At 35.4% G+C, this 10868-nt stretch overlaps 1 protein-coding gene across 1 annotated transcript in view; it reads left to right on the plus strand.

Annotated features, from left to right (window-relative positions):
- The first annotated feature begins 3849 nt into the window (after nt 1-3849).
- LOC117106364 overlaps nt 3850-10868 on the plus strand; it is a 12587-nt gene continuing 5568 nt past the window's right edge. Inside the window, exon 1 of the mRNA XM_033247739.1 lies at nt 3850-3966. The gene's annotated coding sequence lies outside the window, so the exon portion shown is untranslated. The remainder of the gene's footprint in view (nt 3967-10868) is intronic.

A 10868-nucleotide genomic window follows, 5' to 3' on the forward strand; every position in this document is an offset into this window, starting at 1 on the left:
GGATTGTGTTGCTCATTCTTTAACACGCTTTCCTCTAGCCAAATTGGATATAGTCAAGCACAGTGTTAAACTGTTTTATATGACAATTTTTTTTCTTGTTTTTTTTTTGTTGTGATTCTGTTACTCAAACTGTAACCAGGGGTGGCGCCAGCGGGGGACAGGGGCAGGGCCCCCTGTCGGGGAGATCCCCACCCCCTGTCGGGGAGATCCTCACCCCAATCGGGGAGAAAAATCACAATTCGCCGGAGAGAAAAAAAAATTATATGTATTTTTTACATATTAGTAGACTCTGAAATCGATTAAATAAGCCTTTGAAACCCTAAATTGTCAAAATTTTTGGGGTCTTCTCCCCCAGGACCACTTTCGGAACCTTTTAATCGAAGCTCGACCACGCCCACTTTGCTTTTGTCTAGGAAATCTGACCCCTCGCCGGGGACCTCCCCCCGTCGGGGACCTTCCCCCGTCGGGGACCTCCCTCCGTCGGGACATCTCTCCCCTTCCCGTCGGGACATCTCCCCTTCCCCTCGGGGACCTCCCCCCCCCGTCGGGGACCTCGGGCCTCCTCCCCCTGTCGGGCAAATCCTGGTGCCACCCCTGACTATAACATACTTGACTCAAGCCAAAATGGATATAGTCAACACTAAACGTTTATACCAATATTGTTTTAATTGTTTATTTACTTACGTATTTACTCACTTATTTACTTACTTATTTTTTTTATTTATTTATTTATGTATTTATTTATTTATTTGTGTTTTTGTTACTTTAAACTGATTCTTTTGATTGAGCTTCCCTAGCTTCTGGAAAAATTCTATGACGTAGCGCCACCACATGGTCTGTTATAATAGACTCATCGGTTCCAGGCATTTTTTACATTTGATTTGTGTAATAAAAAAAATAATAATTTCTAAATAAAAAACGAAAGTAAACATTTTTTTTTACATCAATTTACATTTTTGAATATTTTTAATCTGTGTTTTGATGCAAACATAATCAATAACATATCTGTGATTGGTAAAACATGTATTTAATATAGTAGGGTCAACCATGAGTGACCGACCTGTTTGGTATAACTTAAATACCTCTCTTGAACCACTTTTCGGCAACGCGAAGAGATTATAATCCCCAACCACGTGTTGTAGACGGGTATACGCGATGCTTTATTTTGCGAGGCTCCCTTATAAATAGTAGTTCATAAAGGTGAGACAGCAAGAACTCTGTAATAATAAATTGATTATCATAAAGTTATGAACATGATTTGAAAGCTGGAGTTACACTCTATGCTGTGGAAGTGAAAATTCCTGTGTAAATTGGAATCAAGTTTTAAAAATTCCTTTGTAAAATAACATGTGTTAAAATTTACTTCATTCATGTGTGTTGACAGTTGACCAATGGCTGATAGCACCCGTCCGATAACAGTAATTTTGACCTAGTTCTGCTGTGTTTCTCACGACGGCTTAAGACTGTCCCCGACGATAAATCTGAGTTGGCCTAAGGAGCCTATTTTTACTATTCTTTGCAAAGGAAATACAAATTAAAGAAAATCCCGATTTTTTAGTATACAAATTCCTATTGTCTTTCCTAATTTTTAATATAACGTAAGAATAGCGTTATCTCATTGTTAATGTTAACCAACATACAAAGTTATAATTGGGTTACCTTAGAATATTAAATTAAAAAAAAAAAAAAACGTTTGGATTGTAAAGTTCAATCAGAACTTAAACATAAACATTAATATGACGTTAGAATAGCGTTATTGTACCATTTTACAGTAACCAAAATTTAACGTTGTGTCAACGTCAATATAACAAACATATAGGTTGGTAACTTAAACTGACCGTTCAAACACCAACGTTAATGTGACGTTAGAATAGTGTTATTGCACTGTTTAATAGTAACCACAATTTAACGTTGTGGTAACATTAATTTAACAAACATATTAACGTTCAAACAACCTTAAGTTGGTAACGTTAAACTAACTGATCAAACCCCAACGTTAATGTGACGTTAGAAGATCGTTACTGTACCGTTAACACTAACCAAAATCCACCGTGTTGGTAACGTTAATGCTACAAATATATTAACGTTTAAAAAGGTTAGGTTGGCAACATTAAACAAACATTCAAACGCCAACGTTGATGTAATGTTAGAATGCCATTAATTCTCTGTTTATTAGTAACCAAAAAATAATGTTCAAAGATTAACGCAGAAAATACGTTAGATTGGTAACGCCAAACCAACATTCAAACACCGACGTTAATGAAACATTAGAATAACGTTTATTTCTAACCAAAATATCACGTTATAGGAACGTTATTGTAATGAGCAATATAACGTTGGTGCAACGATAGATTGGTAACGTTAACCCAACGTTCAAATACCAACGTTACTCTATTGTTAGAATAACGTTATTTTACAGTTCAGTAGTAACCAAAATATAACGTTGTGCGAACGTAAGAAGATTGCCGTTGAGAAAACGTTGAAGGGGTAACATTAAACCAACGTCCAAAGCACCAAAGTTAATGTAACGTTAGAATAACGTTTATAGTTTACGAACATATAACGTTGTGGAAAGGTTATTGTAATGAGCAAAACAACGTTGATGCAACGTTAGCTTTACAAAGTTTAATCAACGTATGCGGTAACCGTAAAATCAACGTTAATATAACGTTTGTTTGTTATCCGGGAACAGGCGAGCAATATCAGGTTAGCAATAACAAGTTACCAATATCAGGTTAGCAAATCAACTTCAGTACCAATGAGCTTACGCTTGGTAAACGCTAACTGAATTAAAGTTTACTAGAACAAACATATTGAATAGAGCCACATAGGCCTACGCACGCGATCAATAGAAGTACGTACTTCGGTCGTACGCGTCATTGTCGCTATAACTACGGTACGTCATTACGTAATACGCGCTAACACTTAATACTCTACTAAAATACAACAGTTACGCTATATTATATTCATGTTTTGAAACTGAAGACAACACCCATAAATTATTGTCTAATAAGATTGGATTTTGAATAAATAAATGAAATGATTGAAATATTATTATACATACACAATTCCCGGCTTATAGCCTAATATTTGATATTTTATTAATATATGAAATTTATGGAAATTTGCTTATATTTTGCATTTATTATGTAAGTTTCAGTATATAGTTAAATATTTACAGTGATTGTTACAACTTTAGTATCAATACAAGAAGACTTTACCATTTAAATTTTGCTATTTTTTGCTAGTCTTGTAATGAGGTGTTTCAATTTACAATACATATACTGTACCGCCATAATTGATATTTACGAAAACGTATATAATTATAACAATACAAAACATATAATTAACCATTATTAATCAAACTAGTTTTAGACAGAATTTATTTTCCCTTATCGTCTAAAGAACAAATTAAAATATCATAATAATTAAATCAGTTTCTGCACTCATATAATTGTTACAATAATTTATAACAACGAACATATACGTGTATCATTCCAAAGATAAAAAAAGGTACATAAACATTAAGTATAGTGACACACAACTCATTTCGACTATCATCAGTTATTACTATAGTAAGGTGATCAACTACAACATAGGCCTTCGTGCTACAGAATAATACTATTATACAGTAGGGCCTAGGCCTAGTATTATAAAATGTGAATAATTACGGTATCATTAGACGTTATTATTAACCACAAAAATAAATAAATATACCTATAATGAAAAATACGTAGGCCTAAGCATGCATTACATTATGTATGCCTATGATATGCCTACACACAGACGGAAAATAAAAAAAAAACGGCCAGATTATTACGCATCCTGCCTGCAACAACCACACTACCAACAGAACTCTATTGGCGCGCCATACTTTCTATTGTTAAAAATCCGGCGGCCGAAATGATCATTTAGGAGGATTTTGGAAGTGGTCTAAACCATACCACCACACGCTAAATAGAAATTGTAAGTGATGGTTAGGCTGTAGAAACCGTATATCCTACTATTTAGGCCTAGTAATAAGCCTAGTAGTAGAGTACTAGGGCCTAGGCCTACCATAGGACAAGCTACTACTAGGCCTAGGCCTACCCTAGCCCCTTAGTACTTTATTTTAGACTAGCCTAGGCTTACCTACTGTACACACCAGGCATGCTCAAAGGCTAGTCCTAGCCTCTTCCGGAGGCCAAGAAACTAGCCTACTACTAGGCCGAGGCTAGGCCTAACTAGGCTGGCAGATTTTCACACAATTTTACAAAGAATTGCCTAGCTAGGCCGCCTGCCTCACAAAAGTATACAATCATACATTCATCCGATTCAACCATTGAGTGATTTGGATCTAGGCCTAGGCCTACCTGGATGTAGAGACGTGAAACTATCAGTTTTTGGTAGACGGGTTCTGAATTGGTTATTGTAATGAACTTGTCAATTGTATCTGTAGTCCCGGCATAACTAAAGAGTGCCACTAAAAAAAATATTTAATTTTTGATTTATAAATATTAAAAATGAGGGTTTAAAATATTAGGATAAGCCCCGGCCACTGGAGATTTTCACTGAAGTGTGAGTAGAGCTGATGACGTAGACTCGGTATAACAATCACAGCCATCATGTTTATGTATAAATACAAACATCGTATAGCGTGACATATGAAAGAGGTTCAGTTATGAAGTACTGATCTAAAAAAGGAAGCAAAGAAATGGAGCAGCTTTATCAATTTGAGCCACTACTAGAAAGCGAATTTAGAAAACAAAGAATTGAAGACCAGGCAATTATTAGAAAACAATCGATTGGGCACTATACTAAATACTCTCCTAGGCCCGACGGACTAGGCCTAAGCAGAGTAACAGCACGAAAACTCGTCAGAGTATGATGGTTAATATTACTAGTAATAATATACATTGTTTACGTCTAAATTAGCTTGCAGTCTGTATTAAAGCTTATTACAATGTAACGTGCGAAGTTTGATGTATTGTACACGGCCTATACCTTCAATGATGATAGTAAACAAAACCAATTCGGCGATCATCATCACGTCACATTGTAAATTGCCTGGTTGTTTTTCATGATATTGTTATCGAATACAATCAAAAGCTAAATTTATTATTTAGGTTGTTATTATGTTGATAACAAACTGTGTGATACTCACTTTAATACAGGCCTCGAAATTGGTACTGGAGAACACACGATCGAATCGGAAGGCAAATAAAAGCGCACAGGGAGTCCCCGAATTGGTTCGCATCTTATTTACTGAACAACGAAGCGGGCCACGAAGCAGGATTGACTTTTGTGTTTAGGTATAATTTTACTGTATTATTAATAAAAGTAATTTAACTTGGTACAGTAATATGTGTTTCAATCATTAAACAATTATTAAATCACTGTGTTAACTTTTCAAATGTATGTTTTGAGCTAGAAATATTTGTACTCTTTTCACTCGACTCGCGTCATTTTTGAATGACCAACACTTGAAGACGATCGACGTTGTACTGTGCATGAGGCCTATGTCAAAAACATGCAATTCCCTCCTAAAACTAGCATTATCACGAAAATCAAAACAGCATCTAGGCTTAACCCTATATTTTATTGTCCAATAAATCATCACAACAAAACAAATAAAATTTTAATTTCATTAAAACACATATATCAACGTCGTCACAAAACTTCCAAACACTGTTAAATCGGGTCGAGCTGGCCCCGCGAAGAACATCTGAAGAAAGACCACTTTGTAGAGAACAAGTGATTCCCCCCTTTGAAGCAAGACGTAAACAACCTCATCCATCATAATACAGCATAAAATATGCATGTATATATTTTTTGTAAGATACTGTAATTAAACATATAGTAATCACTAAAGTCAAAACAAATTTGTGCCGAGTGGTCCCGATGGACCCAAGAACATTCTAGCAAAAAGTAAACAACCACATCGGTCATGAAAATAGCATATACAGTATATATGCATGTATTTTGTGTAAGATATTTAATCATCATGGAATAAAGTAAGTCAAAACAAATCTATGTTTAAATGTTTTATTCAAACACATTTGCTGTTGTAGCGAGTAGGGGCTCTGTGGTGTGGGGTGGATGCAGAAAATAGGGCCCATCTAGCCAAGGCCACTCGCATTCGTGCTCTTACATAGTATTCATAATGTGATGTGACGCTAATTTCGAGGGCTGCTATTATGTTTTGAATGTTTGTTTAATAATTACTCTCCGGATTTCCAGCCTATGATTACCCTAGTCCTTAACTGAGAATATCGTAAACCTACTACCTAGGTTTGTGTTGCTCCTTTTTTCTCACTTTTCCAAACTTCCATGGAAATCTACCTAGTGATAATATGCATGCGTAGTGCTTCCATCAAGCAAGCTCATCTCTTTGGCATAGCTCCTGTTCTCTCATGCTTCTCCAAATCAGAAGTAGGCTCGACCTTCAAATTGTCCCACAATATGTTTTTGCATCTTGCTCTATGTTTCCTACAGTACATAGGCCTTATCATAGTTATTATTAACGGGGCATTTTACCGGGGCTACAAAATATTTCCCAGCGGTAAGTGGCAGGGACTTTAAGCCAGGGATGTACAGTATTGTATGTTAAAACGATGCCCCGCATTGCTGGGAGGGGGACGAGACTTTCACATACACTTAAACCGTTCCGTAAATTACATCCCTGGCTAAGTCCCAGCTCGGCCCGAGACCGGGATGGGGCGGGGATCTACAATTTATAAGTGCATAAAGATAATCCACTATTCAGTTTGGGAAAGCGCTCCAACAATTTATTGTTCTTAAACGAAAATGCATTTTGTCGAGACTTTTCAATTTCAAATGAACTTTTCTGAATTTTCCATTGGTGACATCTAGTGGATGTAGCTTCATTTCTCTTTGAAAAATCGCTAAACTGAATCTTATCAAAACCTCAAGTATACATACCTTCAAGATCAAGATCATTAATGTGTAGGCTTAGGCCTATCTATAGCTATGATTCTGTGCACCTATTCCAGTAAAGTAAGGCCTACTCGGGGAATATCCTCTGCAAAAAATTGAGTACATTGAAACACTGTAGCTGTACTACTCCCAATTTTATTTATTTTTTTTTTTATTTATTTTTTTTTTTTATAGAAAAAATCTCGAAATACCATCTTTAAAAACATATTCATAAGAAGTTAACTAGATTTGTCTCTGGGCTAAAAGCCTCTTGACACCAAATTTAAAGACGCTAGTAGTTTCACGTTTATAGTAAGACAGCAAGAGAATTCCACAACTTCACCGCAGAGCATTCTGACCATATTTTTACCCACTTCCACGTCATATTTATATGTTTAGAGGTTGTTGATACCCCTGCCACCATCTCGGGATACAACATCGCTCCTTTTAGTTATAAGATTTTGGACTGGTGCAGGAGCATGACTGTGAGAGCATCTATGGGTAAATATTAGAAGAAAGAGAGACCACCGAGATTTAAGATTCAGCCAGATTATGCCTCTAATAGCATTATAGATGCTCTGTGATCAAGTCTGTTAATGAATCTACAGTAATTCCCTTGTTAAAAACCATGTGAACTGGATGAAGATGACAAGCATACGTTCTGGACCAGACTATTAAATTCTTCGCACCTATATTCCTAGCAATTTTCTGCGGAAATATTACCGTACCTAATTTGAGATGTATCGTCCATGCAATTAAAATACCTTAAACATATATGGCACCTATTTTCCAAGCAATTGCCTGCACAATTCGGTAAGATATCCTTTTCACAAATAAATACTTGTGTTACATTACTACCTGAAAATTGTTATTATTTTTATTTTATTGTTTTATTGTTGTTATTTGGTTTTCCTTTGTATACTCACTTGACTGTAGCGTCATGGTAGGCCTATGTTAATAACATACTTGTGTTACCTATACTACTGTACTGGCAAATGGTTATTATTTTTATTCTATTGTTTTATTGTTGTTATTATTTTCCTTTGCATACTCATCTGACTGTAGCGTCATGGTAGGCCTATGTTTAATAATCGCTGAATCCAACTCGGGTATATATACCTTTTATAACATTAGGCGGAACCTTTGACCACCAATATAGTGATTTCGAAAAAAAAAAAATATATATATTTTTTGTACCAGTTCACAGCCTCTACCACAAAAAATGGAATTTTGCAATAAAATTTTTTTAATTTATTTTATTTTTATTAATGCCTCCGCTCCGCTGAAATCTAACAAAATAAGGACGGCCCTATACATTTCTATATCATTATTTTATTTTCTCCTATTTTTTTTCTACTGTACATGCATGGCAAAATCATTGTTTTTGCTAAATTAAATAAGAAAACACAATTTTATATATTTTTGTTTTTGTCCCTCCTGTCTTTCACATTTAATTATATTTTTCCTGTGCTAATTACACATTGGCATCCAACTTCCTTGAGACAATTGATATTTAGTAGTAAAAACATACAAATTATAGTAAAAACATACAAATGAATTTGCAGGACATCAGTGGCATAACGCCTGTGAGCTCTCGGGGCTCGGCCCTGGGCTCCTCCTACTACTACCTAGCAATTTACTACAGAGCCTTAATAGTGGTTTATTTTTTCTGGGGCCCAGTCACAGTCCAAATGGGCCCCAGACAGTGCAGTGTGGCACCTCTACCCAGCACTCTACAGTACTACAATATACTCTTCGACAATATACGGTAACTTGTTTTTTAATTTTCAAATTACCAAATAGACCAAATTCCCACAAACACACTCTTTGGCAGATTGGAAGTAGGGGGGGAGGGAGCCCTCCTATCAAACAACCAGCCTTTTACTATTGAGCTTTGACCATTTACCATATATACTGTACTGTAATGCCTGTGTTCCAATTCCAAGTCCAAATGAGCCCATGTGAGGCCAGAGGGCTCCCTTTTACATTGTAATACAATGTTTTTGACAATATGGTACATATTTATTTTAATTTTCAACAATGATGGGGCTCTCACCAGCTGATACCCAGAGCCGTAGATAGAGAGAGTTTGGCCAACTTGGCGCATGGGCGCCATGTTGTCACCAAACAGCGTGCGCGCGTATAGCTTTATAACATTTCATAAAACACTGTTGCTGCATAAACTTTCTTTCATTATTCTGTTCATGAGGACAATTCAATTATGGGATTTTAACATATATTTGTAAATATCATATACTGTATAATCATATTTACCTAACTTTGGAATTAATTAATCAGTGACGTGCTGTATTATTTCGAGAAGATTAAGTGAGGACGATTCTTAATTTTTTTTCCCGTTACGATTATCTATTTGTTTTGAAAGTCTATCATCTAGGCCTATCTGCTAGCAGCCTACTGTATATAGCATGAGGCTCCTAAGTCAACACTGCAGAGGAGAAAGTTTGGTTGTGCAGACAGTGTGAATCGTCGGCGATAATATGTTAATTTCGCCTGTAAATGAATAATAAAAATATTAATAACATGAAAGTTTTCTAATTGTATCTAGGCCTCTAGGCCTATGACTTCGTAAAATTTAATTTATGAAATAAAATATGCTGGTCATCTTCAAACCAACAAATAGCCTAGGCCTATTTGTAAATTTTAATCTAAACAATAAATCAAAGTTGAAGAATTATTGCATTGAGAGAAATTTTTGTACAACAATGCCTAATCATTCATAATCAAGAAGCTAGGCCTTGTAAGTAAAATAGCAGCATTCTCCACACTTCTGTTTATAATATTAGTGAGTTATAATATTATCATTATACTGTATTATTATTTATTATTATTATTATTTATTATTCATTATTTACTATTCATTGAAATTTTGATTTGTAATTTGTAAAACATTTAAACGTTTTGATTTAAAATATGTATTAAAACAATCAATATATTATAATACAATTAGGCATATCTTTAAAATATATTTTTTTTAAATCTTTTAGTTGCACAATTAATTGATTTGTAAAGCACAATTGGGCATGTTTGCATAGCACAGGACTCCTTGGACAAGTTTTCGCTTTTATTGGAGGATTCAATTTTTATTTTAAATTATAATTTAAGCTACCTTTGACTGATGTGACTGATACTTCATGATTCATGTAGCTTTCTGGAAATTTAGTTATATAATTTAACAGCAAAGTGCAACATTGCATCTTTTTATAAATCATTGCTGCTTGAAAATTCTTCCTTTTTTTAAAAAATTATCATCGTAATTAAGCTGATTTAAGTACTACCTTAAGGTGTTCGGCCGAAGAAGTACCGAAATTTAGGCCTGTCTACAGGGCCGGCGGAACGTTTTTTCAAAGTGGGGGCCACTTATAAGATAAATGGGAATATGAATCATGCAAATCTGGAATCAAACCTAGGGGTGGGGGTAAACATTTTTCCCAAAAACGAAAGGGGATCCGGGGGTCCTCCCCCTGGAAAATTTTGATTTCTAGATGGCGGGAAATTACCTTTCTCGACTTTTGAGCTAGATGTCTAGATGACTATGTTCTTCAAAATTCAAGGTTCCCCCCCCCACACCCCCTTGAAAATAATCAGATAAACTTTCTCATTCTTATTACAGTAATTTGACCGGTTATGTGTATATACATACATATAAAAAAATTAGTAGTTGCATACGTATTCTTTTTTCATTTTCAATGAATCGATAAGGTCCAACGAAAAAGGGGGAGGGGGTCCGGGGGTTCTCCGCCGGGAAAATTTTGATTCCTAGAAGGCGGGAAATGAGTTTTCCCGACTTCTGAGGTGTCTCTTATACTTCTAAGTTCTTCAAAATTCAAGGTATTCCCCTTTTGAAAATTATTGTGATGAATAAATGAACCCAAAGAGAAAAGGGAGGTTCAGGTTCTCCCCGGGGAAATGTTGATTTCTAAATGGTGGGAAAT

The sequence above is a fragment of the Anneissia japonica genome, unplaced genomic scaffold (genome assembly GCF_011630105.1).
Source record: "Anneissia japonica isolate Jap-2015-1 unplaced genomic scaffold, ASM1163010v1 scaffold287911_len34247_cov104, whole genome shotgun sequence".
NCBI classification, from domain to species: Eukaryota; Metazoa; Echinodermata; class Crinoidea; order Comatulida; family Comatulidae; genus Anneissia; species Anneissia japonica.